This window comes from Vulpes vulpes, chromosome 13 (genome assembly GCF_048418805.1).
Source record: "Vulpes vulpes isolate BD-2025 chromosome 13, VulVul3, whole genome shotgun sequence".
Classification (NCBI taxonomy): Eukaryota; Metazoa; Chordata; class Mammalia; order Carnivora; family Canidae; genus Vulpes; species Vulpes vulpes.
In genome coordinates, this window is record NC_132792.1 from 125,489,389 (window position 1) to 125,505,543 (window position 16,155).

The 16,155-nt window shown below is 41.9% G+C and overlaps 1 protein-coding gene across 4 annotated transcripts in view; it reads left to right on the forward strand.

Annotated features, from left to right (window-relative positions):
* Positions 1–5,345: 5,345 nt before the first annotated feature.
* Positions 5,346–16,155, forward strand: part of AKT3 (AKT serine/threonine kinase 3) — a 307,964-nt gene continuing 297,154 nt past the window's right edge. For all 4 annotated transcript variants that reach the window (XM_072732864.1, XM_072732865.1, XM_072732866.1 and 1 more), the window contains exon 1: positions 5,346–5,543. The gene's annotated coding sequence lies outside the window, so the exon portion shown is untranslated. The remainder of the gene's footprint in view (positions 5,544–16,155) is intronic.

Below are 16,155 nucleotides of genomic sequence, written 5' to 3' on the forward strand. Positions count from 1 at the left end.
TTTTTAAAAATTAAGTTTATAATTTTAATTCCAGTAGAGTTAATATACAGTGTCACGTTAGTTTCAGGTGTGCAATAGAGTAATTCAACATTCTCTACATTACTCATTGCTCCTCATGGTTATGTGTACTCTTAATCCCCATCACCTATCTCAGCTATCCCCCTCTCACCTCCTGTCAGTTTGTTCTCTATAGTTAAGAGTAAGGTTTCTTTTTTTCCTTTGCTCTTTGTCTTGTTTCTTAAATTGTGTGTATGAGTGAAATCATATGGTATTTGTCTTTCTCTGACTGACTTATTTCCCTTAGCATTATATTCTTTAGCTCCATCCATGCCATTGCAAATGGCAAGATTTCATTCTTTTTTATGGCTGCAAAATATTCATATATATATATATATACCATATCTTTATGCATTCATTAATTGTTGGACACTTAGGCTGTTTCCATATCTTGGCCATTGCATACACTGCTGTATAAACATAGGGGCACATGTATCCCTTTGCATTAGTGTTTTTGAATTTTTTGGGGAAATACCGAGTAGTGTGATTACTGGATTGTAGGGTAGTTCTAGTTTTAAATTTTTGAGAAACCTTTATACTGTTTTCCACAATGACTGCACCAGCTTGCCTTCCTACCAACAGTGCACGAGTGTTCCTTTCTCCCCATCCTCACCAATACCTGTTGTGTCTTGTGTTGTTAATTTTAGCCATTCTGACAGCTGTGAGGTGGTATCTCATTGTAGTTTTGTTATGCATTTCCTTGCAATTAGTGATGTTGAGCATCTTCTCATGTGTCTGTTGATCATCTGGATGTCGTCTTTGGAGAAATATCTGTTCAAGTCTTCTCCCCTTTTTTAAATTGGATTATTTATTTTCTGGGTGTTGAGTTGCATCAGTTCGTTATATATTTTGGATACCAATCCTTTATCGCAAAGACCATCATTTTCTAGATTGTTTATACTTTGATATAAAACAAAGCAAGGCAACTCCTCTTTGGCAATCACAGACATCAAAGAAAACTCAAGGCAGTCGTATGCTATTAAAAAAAAATCTATCTGACCTTCATGTACTGTACTTATCTGAGACAACTGAAGAAGGGTTGGGGTAATTATCCAGGGGACGGTTGGAAAATCATTGTCATGACTTTACTGCAAGTTGTCCTGTTGAGAAGTTCAGTCCCCACAGAGCAGGTTCTGAAACACCTAAATGCATACACCACCTTGCGAAGTTAAAAATTATATCCTCAAATGATGTTCTGGGAATATAATATGAATGTGTTAATTTTATTGCTTACCTTGATTCTCCTGCACAGCCAGGAATAATAATTATGTATGCTGGTTGCTTTGGAATTAGATCATGAATTCTAGCTCTGAGCAATTATTTAACTGTGGACAGTAATTTCTGTGACTCAAGTGTCCTGAAAGACTGCATATAATGTCCAGAGATTGCTTTGCTTGCTATCAGACTTAGTTGTCCAAGACAAAGAAGGACAATATGAATGGAAAAATAATGTTCATGCAAACGAAGTAACATAGCTGGGAGAGAAAATTTGATGACGAAATAAGAGGGAGGTTTCCAGAGGGCTTTAAGCATCCCAGATTGGTGGCATCAGATTGGTGGCATATCTGTCTTCAGGTATTCTCATGTGTTACTAACACAGACATTTGACCTATACCTTAAAAAAGACATCCTCAAAAAAGACAATTTGTACTAATAATTATTGCCATCGACCCTTCTGCTACTTACTCTTCTGGTCTTTTGAAAATGGCCTTTATGTGGTTATTTCAGAAACCAACTGTGACAGAGACTCCCTGGCTGTTCATCAAAACTAATTTTTTTTTTCCTTTCCAGGGCTAGACTCCATTTCATGGCCTGCCTTGCACTTAGGTGGATCTGGAGGAGAATTCTGGCCAATGGAACGTGAGTGGAAGTGAGGTGCGGAAACCTTACTTGAGAGATCTCCATGCTTTCCCCTTTTCTGCCTGCTTGATGTCACAGTTATGCTCTGAACGTGTCAGAGCTCTGACACGGAAGAAACATGGGCCCTAAGTATTTATAAAAATAAATGTTTGGAGGAGCCTTGCCTGTATTCAGGACTTTACATGGATGAGAGCTACACCTCTGTTATTGTGTGCATGGATAGATTTTTGTGTTGATTTATCGTAGCAGCTAGTGTTATGTTAATGAATACATTCACATTTAGGATAAAGGAATTTCAGCTTGGTGTGCACTTACTACGTTTTAGATACTGTCTAATATTTCACTACATTTAATTCTCATAATAAGCCGTTGAGTAGTTGTAACTGTCAGTTCACAAAGGAGAAAATTAAGGCTTAGAAAAGTTAAGTAACTTGCCTGACATATAAATTCTGCTGAGAGAGGATTTGAACTCAGGTCTGCAAGTCTCCAAAGTGCATTTATGATCTTGCCAATAAGCCATCTCAAGAGAAAAGTATTGTATAAACTGTACACAGGGTACAGATTTTTTCATTTTTTCACTCATTAATTTATTCAACAAACACTCTGTGTATGCTTTGTGCCATGTCCTGTCCTAGACACCAGAGACAAGATAAACTTTTTATTAAGGCAGAGAAGTGGCACTGTCCTGAAATTTTATTTTATTTTTTTAAAGATTCTATTTATTTATTTATTCATGAGAGAGAGAGAGAGAGAGAGAGAGAGAGAAGCAGAGACACAGGCAGAGGGAAAAGCAGAATCCATGCAGGTGGGAGCCCCATAGGGGACTCGATCTGGGATCCCCAGGTTCACACCCCAGGCTGAAGGCGGCGCTATACCGCTGAGCCACCCGGGTTGCCCTGTCCTGAAATTTTAAATGTATCTTCCAGTTTAAGTAACTCCCCCCAAATGGTAGAAGTACTTAGAAATAGCTCTCAGTATCTAATTTAGTCATTGGTAGTCAAGAAGAGTGAAGAGTTTTCTTAAGATGCATAAATTACTACAACTGAGAGATGTTAGCCAAGAATATCCGGCTTAAGAAAGAATGAGGGCTTTCTCCCTGAAGTTCAGGAGGGACATTCTCATGGCTAAACGTGCTCTGCTCCCTGTGTGACTGTGATGTGTTGACAATGAAGAGGAGAAATCTAGCATATGCTCCGAATGGAGTACCATTATGCCATAATGGTCAGATTCTGCCAAATTCATGATAGCATGGTCTAAGGGAAAGAATAATGCTATTTAAATAAATAGTAGTTCCATAATAAATAATAATAATTCTGTAATAAAAGCTGACTTGCTTTTATTATAGAGATTTATGAAACTACTATAGAAGAGCAAAGTAGAACAGAAGTAAGTTTATCATTTTTCAAATACATGAAGCTCGGAGTATATAATCCACTGTAGTTTATATAATACTTAATTTTAGGATTTAATCAGCAAAGATATATAATACAATATGGTGAGACCAGGAGAAATATTTTGGGGCAGTATGGCGTATAGGACAGATTTGGTTCTCACAAAGATGTTGACGTTCAAATTGGAAACAAATGAAAATTAAAATTAATAAGAGATTCTAGTAATTCAGAACACCGCACCTATCGGAGTCGAATATTTTACAAGAGCTTTGGAGACACTTTTAAGCTCTGGTGTCATAGGCGCTATTTTCTTAAAGATCAGTGGATTGGATTATCATAGAATAAAAATGTGACCCATTACTGTGTTTTACAGCAAGAAATCTGTAACCGGATGGCTTTGCCAATAGGGACTGTTAGAGGTCTGATGATTATGGGAATAAACTGTGTGTACGTTTATACACCGATACACTGTATCAGGAAACGGTCTATGTTCCCTAATCAGTTCTTGATGTGTTTGTTGGGAACTATGGGGAAAGAGGAAAAGCAGCAATTGAGGACTTTTCCACCAGGGAGACTTGTGTGTCTTCAAGAAGGCAGATTCTGTTGTGGCATCGTCCCCGACAAGTGGGGAAAATGGACTTAGCCCCTGTTCCTCCCCCTTTTTCAAACCTCTTAGGTTTCATGCTGTGGTGCACCCACAGGAGGGGAGCTCGGCTGCTGTCACAGGTGGGCAGGCCGCGGGGAAGCGGGGAAGCGCCTTGTCCGGGAGGAGCCAGGGCACCACCAGGAACCTGGCGTTGGGAGAAATAACAGGTACCCCAACAGCGACAGCCACGTGGTGAGACAATACAGGTCTTTGCAAAGTGTTCCAGAAGCGACACAACATGGTGTCAGGAAAAAAACAAAACAAAAACCAAAACAAACCCAACCACTTCTTTGGTAACTTTACGGACCGTGATGGACAGGAGAGCAGGGCCATTTGCACAAGCCGCGTCTCCACTGCAAACAGTCCCAGGAGCCGTGAACTTCACAGGAAAGAGATGGCTCTCTCCTCCGCAGTGAATGCCGTGCATCATGGCTTCCCCCAAGTCCACGCAAACTAGTATCCCCAGGAAGGGTGTCGTTCCGAGAGTCCCGCCGGTCCCGCGCGGCCGCGGCTCCCCGGAGAGGCGTGCTCGGGCCGCGCCGCCAGGTCTCCGCCGACAGCCGAGGAGGCTCCGCGCTCGGGGCCGAGCCCGGGGGGCGCGGGGCCGCGGGGGCGCGGGGGGCGCGGCGGCCGCGGCCCGCCCACCTCCCCGGGGGCGCCGCCGGGCCTCGGGGGGCCGCCGCGGGCCACGAGGGCGCGGGCACCGCCAGAACTTCCCGCCCAGGAGCGCCTGCCCCCGCTGCCGGCTCCGGCGGGCTGGGGGGGATGTTCTCGCGAGAGGAGAGGGGGCGCGGGGCGCCGCGGGTTGGGGGGCGCGGGGAAGCCTGCGGACGAGGGCGCGGCAGGGAGGGGAGCCGAGGCGGCGGCAGGGCCGGGGACGCGGGGAAGCCGCTCCCGCCAGTCGCCGAGAGCCAGCCCCTGACGTCAGGAGTTTTCCTCAAAGTCAACAACAAGCCCCGCGGCGGCGGCGGCGGCGGCGGCGGCGGCGGCGGCGGCGACGAGCAGCGATCAGCGGCGGGGCCCGGGAGGGAGGAAGGAGGGGGCGGGGCGGCGGCGGCGGCGGCGGCGGCGGCGGGGTCCCCCGGGCGAGGCGCGGCCCCCCTCCCCCCCAGAGGAGGCCGCGGGCCCCCGACCCGCGCCGGGCGCGCCCCCGGCCCCGCAGCCTCCGCCCGCCGCCGCCTCGCCGGCGTGACCCGACCCCCGCCCGAGCGGTGTTTTCTGGTGATGAATTGAATTTGTAGCCGATATCCGATTCCCATGTAGAGTCTCCGCCTCCTCCTCCCCCCGCCGCCGCCCGCCCGCCCTCCCTCCGCCCTCCCCTCCCGCCGCCGCCGCCGCCTCCCGCTCCAGCTCCGCGGCCCGGCCCGGCCGGCTCCCTCCTCCCTCCCCTGCAGCCTTCGCCTGCCCTCCCGCCGGCCGCACCGGGCTCCAGGGGGGCCAGAGGCTCTGCGGGGTGGGGGGAGGACAGGAGGGGAGGAGGAGGGAGGGGGGACCCCCGAGTCGCCCCCTCTCCTCCCCCCGCCCCCCCGGCTCCATCCTCCGCCGCCGCCCGAGCAGCTGCGGGGCCGCCGCCGCCGCCGCCTTTGCAGGTAACAGCCACCGCCCCCCGCTCGCCCCCTCCCCGCCGGGCCTCCTCTCCCTCCGGGCCCCCGGCCCCGGGCCTCCCTAGGGCGGGGGGGTGGGTGTGGGGGGAGGCGGGGGCGTCTGGGTTGTCACCGCGCCGGGGGCGTGGGCGGGGGCTGGGTCACCGGAGGCGCGGGCGTGGGTGTGGGTGGGGAGGCCGGGGGATGCCCGGCGCCGCTGACACCGGCACCCCCTCACTTTCCGGGGGAAGCTGGGGGGCGGCGGCGCGCGGGGGGCCGGGGAGGGTGTTCCCGGCCTAGCGGTACCGGCCGCGTCTGCGCTGCCCCGGCCCTGGCGCCTCCGGCCCCTGCGCAGCGCCCGCTGCCCGCCGGCCCGGGCGGCGCGGCGTGGGGAGGGGTCCCGGCCGGGCGGGGGCGGGGGCGGGGGCGGCGGCGGGGGCGGCGGCGGGCTTATATAACGCGGGGACGGCCCGTGCCGGCGTGTTTGGGTTGGGGGGAGGGGGCCGTCTGCCGCGCTCCCCGGCGCGGGGGCTGTCTGCGCGCGCGGGGTGGGGTGCAGGCGAGGATGCACCGGCGTCCCCCGGGGTCTCCTTCCTCCCCACCCTCCCCTGCTGCCGGCGCGCAGGAAAAGACGGCCCGGGGGGGGGGGGCGGTGTGTGTGTGTGTGTGTGGGAGGTGGGTAACGTGCTCGTCTGTGTTTTTAATAGTAGTGGGGTTTTAATCCGCTTGGGAGTTGTGTGCTAAGAATAGAAATGTGCGGAAGATGCTGGGTTTGGCGGATCCAGTGATGCTGTCGCTGCTGGCGCGGCGGCGGCTCAGGCTGCAAGTAAACAAACCAGCCTCTTCCTCGTCCACCTCCTCCTCCTCCTCCTGCGCATCGGTCTGCATCAGCCATGATGCTTGCTGGGCCCTAAGAGCCCAAAGTTGAAGCCTGGCTGGTCGCCGTGTACACCCTGACTTCCAGGCGGGGTCATTCCTTGTTTGGGATTACCCGGGGATCTTCACTTAGGCTGAATTGAGTCTCTTTGGGGCCAGGGTTTCAAAACCGGTATTTACTGTATATTTTCTGAAAGCAGGGGGAAAGGCTTACCCATAAGCCAAGGGTAGGATGCTCCCATTTCTTGCATCAAGGGAACGTTGTGAAAATAAAACCAACCCATTTCACCAGTGTGGTAATTGGTCGAGAGCCCAGTAGTTTGTAATTGATTACGTTTTCAAGTAGAAATTTGCAGCGAAACCTATGTATCTGTATTAAGTAGTACCATTAAGAAAATGTTCACACTTTTCTAGTTCATCTCGTAGCAAAAACATGTGAGATGATGACTTCTTGCAGTTAATAATACCTTGCCAACTGCTTCAAATCATCAAGTTAGACATATGTTCCATATTTGTAAAGGCATGGTCATTTTATATCTTTTAGTAGGCTGTAAATTACTAGCCAACCCCTGGGGTTTGGTTTTTGGTGGAAGCTCATTAAATTAGGTTATACATTGTTAGGAAATAGTTGAAAAAGCCAAAGCTAGATGAGTCTAATAAACATGGTTTAGGAAAGTTTGTTTTCAGAACTTAAATATCCTTGCAAAATATGTATAAATGAATATGAATATTCCAGGAGGTGGTGGTCCAAAACCAATACACACATCCAGGAAGTGGTTGTGTAAAACGTGAACGTGGTTTTTTTTTTGTTTTTTTTTTAATCACGAAGTCTAGTTTTTAGTAAACTATTAGCTTTTTAAGGTGAATGCATAATAATTTGGAGTATATACATTGGGACTGTTGGGTTTTTTTTATTCTTTTTTTCTTTTGCCAACACACAATCTTGATTTTGAAAGTTTACCGAGGAGGTTGTATTTGAAGATCTGCTTCTTGTTTGTCTCACTAGGGCTGACCCTAATATCTTTGATTGGCTTGAGCTTCTAATTTTAAAGTGAGGGAGTGCATATATCACATGAATGAGACAGCACTGGAATTTAGATGAATGTACAGCTGTAGCGTTCTGTTGTATGTTTGCGGTATGTGTTTTCAGTAGTAGGTTTTCCTACAGAATTAAAAAAATACCTAGTCCAAAGTATTTCTACCAAAAAACTTAGGAAACTATTATTTCTATTCATTTTGCCCTCTATACTTAGTCTTTCTGTAATGATTACTTCTGTAATGATTACTTTAGTGAGTTTTCCAACTTAAAATTAATTTTTAGTTTGACAACTCTAAGTTGTGTATGTAAAGGTACTTAAGGGGGTTCAGCTTTGGACTTTCAGTTTATGTAATTTTATAGCAGTAAAAATATTTTAAATAAGATTTCATTCATTCCAGCAAGTATTAGAGTGTGAACTGTGTGCCAGGAGCTAGTTTGATTAAAAAACTTTTCTTATTTACATTTCATTCACAAGATTACTACTGTTAGATATGAGAATTTGTTTTTAGAATCATGGTAAATCTAAATATGTTCTGGTTAGACATATCATAGGACAGATGTACTTAGCATAATAGACTCTTGTGCAAAGTAGGGATTTAAGATTCTTTAAACTCTGGCTTTTGACTTAAACATATAAGAGATTTTATTTCTTAAAAATTCAATGGAAATTTCCAACAATTTGGGTTTCTTGAAAAAGAGGAACCTGTTTTACAAATTGATATTGTGGAAGTTTAGAGTTTACTTGATGAACTTTGCATATTTTTGTGAAAAGATAGCTACACTTTCTTTTGTTGTTACACTTTTTAGTTCAAATAATTCATCCTTGGGAAGATAACGCAATTATTGTTAACTCGTGTTAATCGCATTTTTAGCATGATTTGATAGAATCTTGTCTTAATAGTGTGATTACGCTTTAAGCATTAAAAGATACTTAACTTACAATAATTTATATTTGAATACCGTAAAAGACAAGGCAGAAAAAGAAACCATTTAATTTGTTTTGACCAAATCGGTTTTATAATTTGACTTGCATTTTTTATTTTCTTGACATAAATTTGCACATAATGAATTTTTGTAGATTTGTGTTAGAATATTTAAATCATTTGGAATTGCCCTGTTTTTAAATCCAGGTTTCAGGAGTGTGCATTGGTATTCTGAATCCTGGTTTTATACAGCATATACTCTTATGTAGTCACCTGGAAAGGATAGCCCTGAATCTTCTGATGTAAACTGACAGACAATTTTATTATGGTCTTTCACTTATGGCAGCGCTAGGTCAGCTTTAGAGTCAGTGCCAGCCAGGGCCTGATGAGCACTTGCCATGTGCCAGGCACTGTTGTGTGTGTTTAACGTGTGTCAATTGGTTTAATCTTCACAACAGCCCCTGCTACTTTTGAGGTGGTTTTCACAAGAGAAGACACTTATTAATGCAGAATTATAAACTCCCATTTCTGTAGAACTTTCCTCGTTATTTTTTTTAAAGATTTAAAAAAAAAATTTATTCATGAGAGATATACAGAGAGAGGCAGAGACCTAGGCAGAGGGTGAAGCAGGCTTGGGGAGCCTGATGCGGAACTTGAACCCAGGACCTTGGGATCACGACCTGAGCCGAAGGCAGACGCTCAACCCCTGAGCCACGCGGGTGTCCCACTTTCCTTGTTCTGAAACACTTTTTTCCTTAGCATTTCTCCTATGTTGCTGGTACCTACCATTAGATTTCCCAGTGACATACCAGTTTTGGTAATGTAGTGCAATAATTTCCACAGAAGTCACATTAATATGGTAAAATAATTATATATCGACAGGTCCATAACATTCTTTTTTCATTTCAGTTGTTTCAGAGGCCAGGTTAAATGCCTCAGATGTTTACATATGTTATTGTAGTGGTATATAGCCTTTTGGTGTTTAGATGTAAACGCGTTTCTTTTGCCAGGTAGCCTTCAAATGGTAGTTGATAGACAAATTAATGTATGTTTCTTGACCTGGAGATTGGCTTTTCAGTACTCTCTTTATATTTATCACCAACTGCAGTGATTTCACTTTTTGTAAATGGGTCTATTTTGCTGATGTTCAGAGGAAAAGGCCAAATGATTTACCAGAAGAAATCCCTAGAAGACTTTCAAGTCAGAAATTTTCTCTCCTATGTTAACTAAGAAAGCCTCTGACTCTGTTCGTGAGTCTGGGGGATGGGAAGGGGAGGAGGATGCTGTTTTGCCAGTATTGGAGTTCAGTCCAGGTTTTGTGTTAGTGGAATTGATGTTTGGATGTTTTATCTTCCAAACCACATATTAAACTTCTGAGGACAGGAACTGCATAATCATGATAGTGTCCCCTGAAATGCCATCTATAAGTGAAGTAGACCCGTGGTAGATTTGAACTCGAAGAATCCTAAATATTAGCTCTGGAAGAGCTGTGAAGCTATTTAAGTTTGTCTAGTGCTACACTTTAATTTCTATGGCTGAGAAGATTGAAGCACAGAGAATTAAAGGACCTTAAGTAGCATCACTCCGGTGGGGCAGAGTTGGGAACAGGGACCCCAGTTTCTGGGCCTGCCCAGTGTTCTTTCTGATGAACTGTTGTGGTAAATAAGCTTTGTTATAGGATATCATAACTATGGGTTAACTCTCGGTTTAACCCCGGGGTAAAAATCCATCAAGCCGATTCCTGACACTTAATGGATCTTATACCAATTGTATTTTGTGTATATGTGCAGATTTTGTTTCATTTTATTGTCGAGGAGGTCCCCAAGGCAGATTATAGAAGGATTTTAAATGTGTGTTGGAAGAATATGGCTAGCTGTGTAACCAAAATTCTTTGAGTGGCAACCTTCAACCTGTTGCTGTTACATTACAGGTGCCTTCACATAGAGACAGAGACAAGCCACACTTCATATGAGAAATGTAGGGGATTGTTTGTCTGTAGCTTGTTCAGGGCTTTCGGTGAAACAAGGGAATCCAATAGGCATTTTCCTAGTTGTTTCAAATTAGAATATTAAATATAGCACCCAGCACAAGTTGTTTTTTTTATTTGGTTGATAATGGATGTGTTGGTTGAAATGGCATTTAGATGTCCTAAACTGAGGTAGGGAGAAGGGGGAAATACTCTCCGTTTTTGTATACATACTTAAAAGTTTGCAAAGTTGATTTTTGAGAGTTGGCAGTTTGAAAGGACTGAAATTTTCCTTGAAAGTTGGAAATCTTGCTTATGTGCCTATTCAAATATTTTCCTATAGTGTGGAACAGTGAAGATATCTATTAGTTTTAAGAAAGTCCACAGAATCTGTTATTGTACTTTGAAGAGAGGATCCAAAATATATCGTTTGTTTGGCTCACTTTCCCATAGGACAAGTTTATGAACAGGATAACAACTCTTAAGAAGGACAGGCTGGCTGAGGGTTATTTGAAGTACAGAGCAAGTTGCCTTGAATTTCCGTTTCATTTCAGTATTTTTCCTTTCCCTCAAACCCTTTAAAAATTTTTATATAACCTTATGTATTTATTATGGCATATGTTAGTTTCACTTATTTCATGAAATTGGGAGATACCATAGAATTGTATTTTGGTTACCCTTGATAGTCATTTGTGTTTCAAAGAAGCAAGATTCTATTGTCTTTGCACATTAGTTGTCCTTTACGAATTTAATTGGACTAGGCATATCTAAAGAATGTAAAAAATTGTGGTGCAGGGCAAGTATACTCTACATAGCATTAATTACAGCGAAGTATATAGTTAAAAAATTTTTTTTTAATTTTTATTTATTTATGATAGTCACAGAGAGAGAGAGAGAGAGGCAGAGACATAGGCAGAGGGAGAAGCAGGCTCCATGCACCGGGAGCCTGATGTGGGATTCGATCCCGGGTCTCCAGGATCGCGCCCTGGGCCAAAGGCAAGCGCCAAACCACTGCGCCACCCAGGGATCCCCGAAGTATATAGTTTAGAGCAAGTTGTATTATAGATAGTATAGTGGCTTTAAACTTAAGAATTAACATGTAGGAAATTGCCAACCTGTGAATCTTGTTCTAGGTTGTAAAAAAGAAAATTGCTGTTGTGCCTTTCAACTTTGTCAACCTTCTAGTCTTCTGTTGGTATAATTTCCTTTATGATGCCACGGTTATATTTGATTTTTAATTTATTTGAAAACATTGTGTTTACTGGACTTTGGAAAAATATTTCAATACAAAAAAGTGTTTTAAGTGATTCACAAATGTTATTATACATCTGAGAGTTCATATTGGGTTATTTGGTAGAAAGCATACCAAACTGATAGAAGACATGGATTGTAGGCAGTCATTCTTCTTACTTGTCACTATCTGGTTATGGTAACAGCGAAGAAATAATGTCATTTTTGGTTGGTCACAGGTTTTCTAGGTTCAGAATTGTAGCTGCAGTAGCTACTGTACAGATTTGTTTTTAGTCAAATTCGCAAATAACGTAAAAGCACTTTGATAACAAATTATTACATGGAAAAGATTTTTTAAAAAGTTTGTTTTGCTTGCCTCTCTATATACTCAGTGTGGTCCTTCTCACAGAGTAGGCAATCAGTACTTTTTTACTGACTACATATATGTACATTACATGTTTCTTGAGTGATATTTTAGAAAGATGTTTGAAGAACTTTAGTGCTTAGAACTGAGTGGTTTGTTGCCATGAGTAAACAAACATCTTTAAAAATTTTTTTATAAATATCATTAAGAAAATACGTCATTCTTTCTCTTTTTTCCTTCCACAATAGATAACTTTGAGCATCGTTGATGCTTAATTGTTTCGGACTTGAAACTTGACCTCATCTCAACAAAAAGTATCAAACACAGAGAAAAGGAAGATAATTTTAATGTGTGCTAGTCCTCACAATTAGTGCAGGTCTATGGTAAATCTACTTTAATGAATAAGGAAGAATGTTTATTATAATTTAAGTTATTTCTGTGTAGGTGCTTTCGTAACATTTGAGTTCAGGTTTGTCTTCAAGATGACTTAATACCCCTCTCTCTGTTGACTTACAATATTGGTTTGTCTTGTCTGTCCTTCATTAGTTATGTAAAGCTACATCTTCGCTCTTTCATTCATCCACTCATTCATTTACTCTGTATTTGTTGGGTATATCTTCTGTGCCAGGCACTGTCAAATTGCTTTACTAAATAGTAATGCTATTGAATGAGGTACAAGATGTGAAAATGTTTTGTAAATTGTGAAGTGATATTCAAATGCTGTTATCAAATTCTCAAATAGTTTTGAATGAAAGTACCTTTAGTGTAACTGCTTTGTTTAAATTCTAAATTGAATCTGCCAAGAATTTTGTATGACATTTTTTTTAAGAATAGACAAAATTAGATTATTCAGCAATGAAATATTTAATGCAATAGGCTTAAAAGAAAAAGAAACCAAATTTTTGCCTGTTAGCTCATTGGATAGAAACATACTTCTGAAGAAGTTGGGACTGTAGGAGGAGGTGAAGTTCATGTCCAGCTCATCATTTTGCAGATTAGTGTTTTTAGCAACATGGAACACTGAGTGGGAGAGCATAGATGACTTAGTGCAAGAGGTTTGCCACTATAGGGAAATTAAACCAAAGAATATGGTGCATTGCTTAAGAGTCAGTTTATGCACACAAGATAGCATTTATTTCTAGCCTATTGGTCATAATTCTGGAGTAGTATACTTTTAAATGTCTTTTAAGCTATTTTCAAAGAATATCATTTTAGCTGAGAGTCCCAGGAGCAACTTTAAAGCTGGATATTATGTGTAGAATTTGGTAACATCTTAAGATGCAAGTGGATAAAGCCATTTCTATAATGAGTGGCTTTAGTGGTCCTGATGATGATTGTAAATTTTGTCCTGTTGATTTAACATCCGTTTAGCAGTCTAATCTAAATATATAAGTACCAGATAAACATTTTTATGTAAAAAGTTTTTTTAAAGTTTCATTTTCTTTATTTTTTTTTAAGGCTTATTTATTTGAGGGGGGGAATGGCAGGATGGGGGGGGGGGCGGGGGGAAGAGAATGAATCTGAAGCCGGCTCCGTGCACACCGAGATGGCAACCTGAGCAGAAACCAAGAGTCAGATGCTAAACGGACTGCACCACCCAGGCACCCCAAAACAGTTCCATTTTAAAAGAAAATTCATTGATTTGGGTTGATCTGCATATTTCACTGTTTTGTTTTGTAGTGAAGGGGTAGTGCTAGTAGAAAGAACATGTGCCTGGTTGTCTGGTCTTGGTTTCCTCAGAAAGCAGCTGTGTGACCTTGGGCAAGTCTCTTCATCCATCTGGACTCTTGTTTCCTCAACTGTAAAATGAAGGTCCTTACCTGTTTGAGATCCCAGCAATGAAATGTCAGCTTAAAACAATGGAATAAATTTTGAAAGTATTTTTTTAGTGTTCTTTAGAACGTGTGTTGTAATGCAGATTATTTTAATAGAAAGGGATATGTTTTATCTATGTTTCTTGAATTTGTATTGTTTTTTGGTTCTTAATAAATGTTGGTCCCTGATCTCTTCCATTTCCAATACCAAGAATATTAAGATAGGAATTTTTTTTTTTACCCAGATAATGTAATTTTATAGTCAAACCAATAATGGCTTGAATGAGATGAGGCTCTTTGCTACAGGTGCTACCAAAGAGGCCTTCTAAAGTCATCAGTTTGCACTTAGGCTCCCAATATTTAATGTCTTTATAATTATGTGGTGTAAGGAGCTAACCTTTTTAGTTACCTTGTTCTGTAGGTAGCCAGTTTTCAGAAAGTTACCTAAATCAAACTAAAATGATGTTTCGATTCTTTACTGAAGGTTTCTTGCTCTTTTTTAACGGTGTAATAAATCTTGTCTTGAATTATGTGGCCATTTTTCAAAGCATGTTCCCCTAGATATCAGTACATATGACTAAAAAAAAAAAAAAAAAAGAGCCCTGTGGGTTCAGTAAGCTTAAGATTTACTGAGTTACATGAGGTTATACGCATCTTATATCTTTAATATGTTAATTGTGATGTTCTAAGAGAAAGATATGGTTTTTGGAATTTTTCTGAACTATTTGACCAAAGAATTTTTTTTCTTTTTTCATCATTTTTCTCGTATTTTTCTGGAATTTTTCTTGGAATTCTTTCAAACATATTTTGGGAAAATAGACCCAGGTTTTAATATCCCTTTAGACTCTCTGCACTAGCAGACACCAGTGATTCTGCGGATAGTCTTGGCCTTACCTGTAAGTGCCAAAGGCACATATGGGGCTGGTTTGCTATTCAGCCACACAGACTTTGTCAGGCTTTCTTAAGAGTGTTAGTCCTGATTCCTCACTGCTAAGTGAATTAGGCTTTCTACTTAATTTGCATTGGAAAATGAGCCATAATTTAGTTCGATAGTCGCTCAGAAGTCTGACCTTGAACTTGCCACTATGGACTATTTGTCAAAACCCGATCTGAGAAAACAGTATAATTCTGCAGTCCCTCCATCCATTCTTTTGGTTATCTAAACTCTTTGCCTGTGTTTTTGGACCACATAATGCCAGTGTACCCTGGACCACATGTTTTGGTCCCTTTCTGTGGAAATATTTTTAACTCTGTTTTATCTTGGCATTTTTCCTTTTTAGGTTGAGAGGGACAATGAGAAATAGCCCTATAAAACTCATTACTGTATATATAGGGACATTTTTGAGGACTTTGTTACACTACAAGGTATCTTACAAAGACCCATGGGATAAATTTTAGATTTTTATTCTAGAAAAAATGGATTCCTTCTGAAGCAGCAACTTTTTTTTTTTTTAATATTTATGGATGCTGTAAATACCGAGACCCATTGTGTTTTCTTATTTGCATTGCTTCCTGAAAGCTTTCCTGCTAAATTTGTGGCCCCACTTTTACAAATATGTAGACTTTTACTCTGGCTTTTTTTTATTTTTTTAATTTTTTTTTTATCTGAAGGCAGTCTAGTTTTAGAGTTAGGACTGCAGGCTCTGGAGTCAGAGAGCCTTTTTTTCAGATCTGGGCTCCATCATTCAGTAGTTGTGTTGAACCCAGGCAAGCTGCTTAATCTCTGTGAACCTCAATTTACTCATCTCTGAAATGAAGTTAATGGTACTCTCATAGGTTTATTTTGAGGATTACCTGAGGATAATAGATGTAAGCACTTGTTCTTGACACATCTTGGAGACTCCATATTTTTTCCACTTTCATATTCCCTTTGTTTCATTTCCTGTATTTTAAAAAAATAATCAATTTTGTGTCATTTATAATGTTTATTGTAATCTAAAAATTTGTTGTACTCTAATTCATCTATTGTCTAAAATATTTCTTGGAATAAGGCAGAGTAAGTATACATGTGTTGGTTTCTTAGCACATTGTGTTATACATAAAATACAGCTATTAAAAACATTCACAGTTGCTTTGCCATAAATATTCCTAAATCCACAGAGATTTTGAAACTAGACATATGTGATAATGTACTTTTAGTTCACTTAACTTTCATTTTCTTCCCTTTTCACCTCAAACACATAGCACCAAACAGATTTTCTGTATTATTTGTATAGGTGTGACATTGGTTTTCTTTAAGACATTTTTTGTTACAACCTCTTAGGTTAAAAGTTTCACTATCACTTGAAATCTGTCACAAGACCAGGGAAGCGCTTTCATTATAGACCGAACTATTGAATAAATAAGTTCCCCAGTTTGAGGAGGTAGAGTTTTATGTGAGGTCAGGCCAGTTGAAGACATTTACAA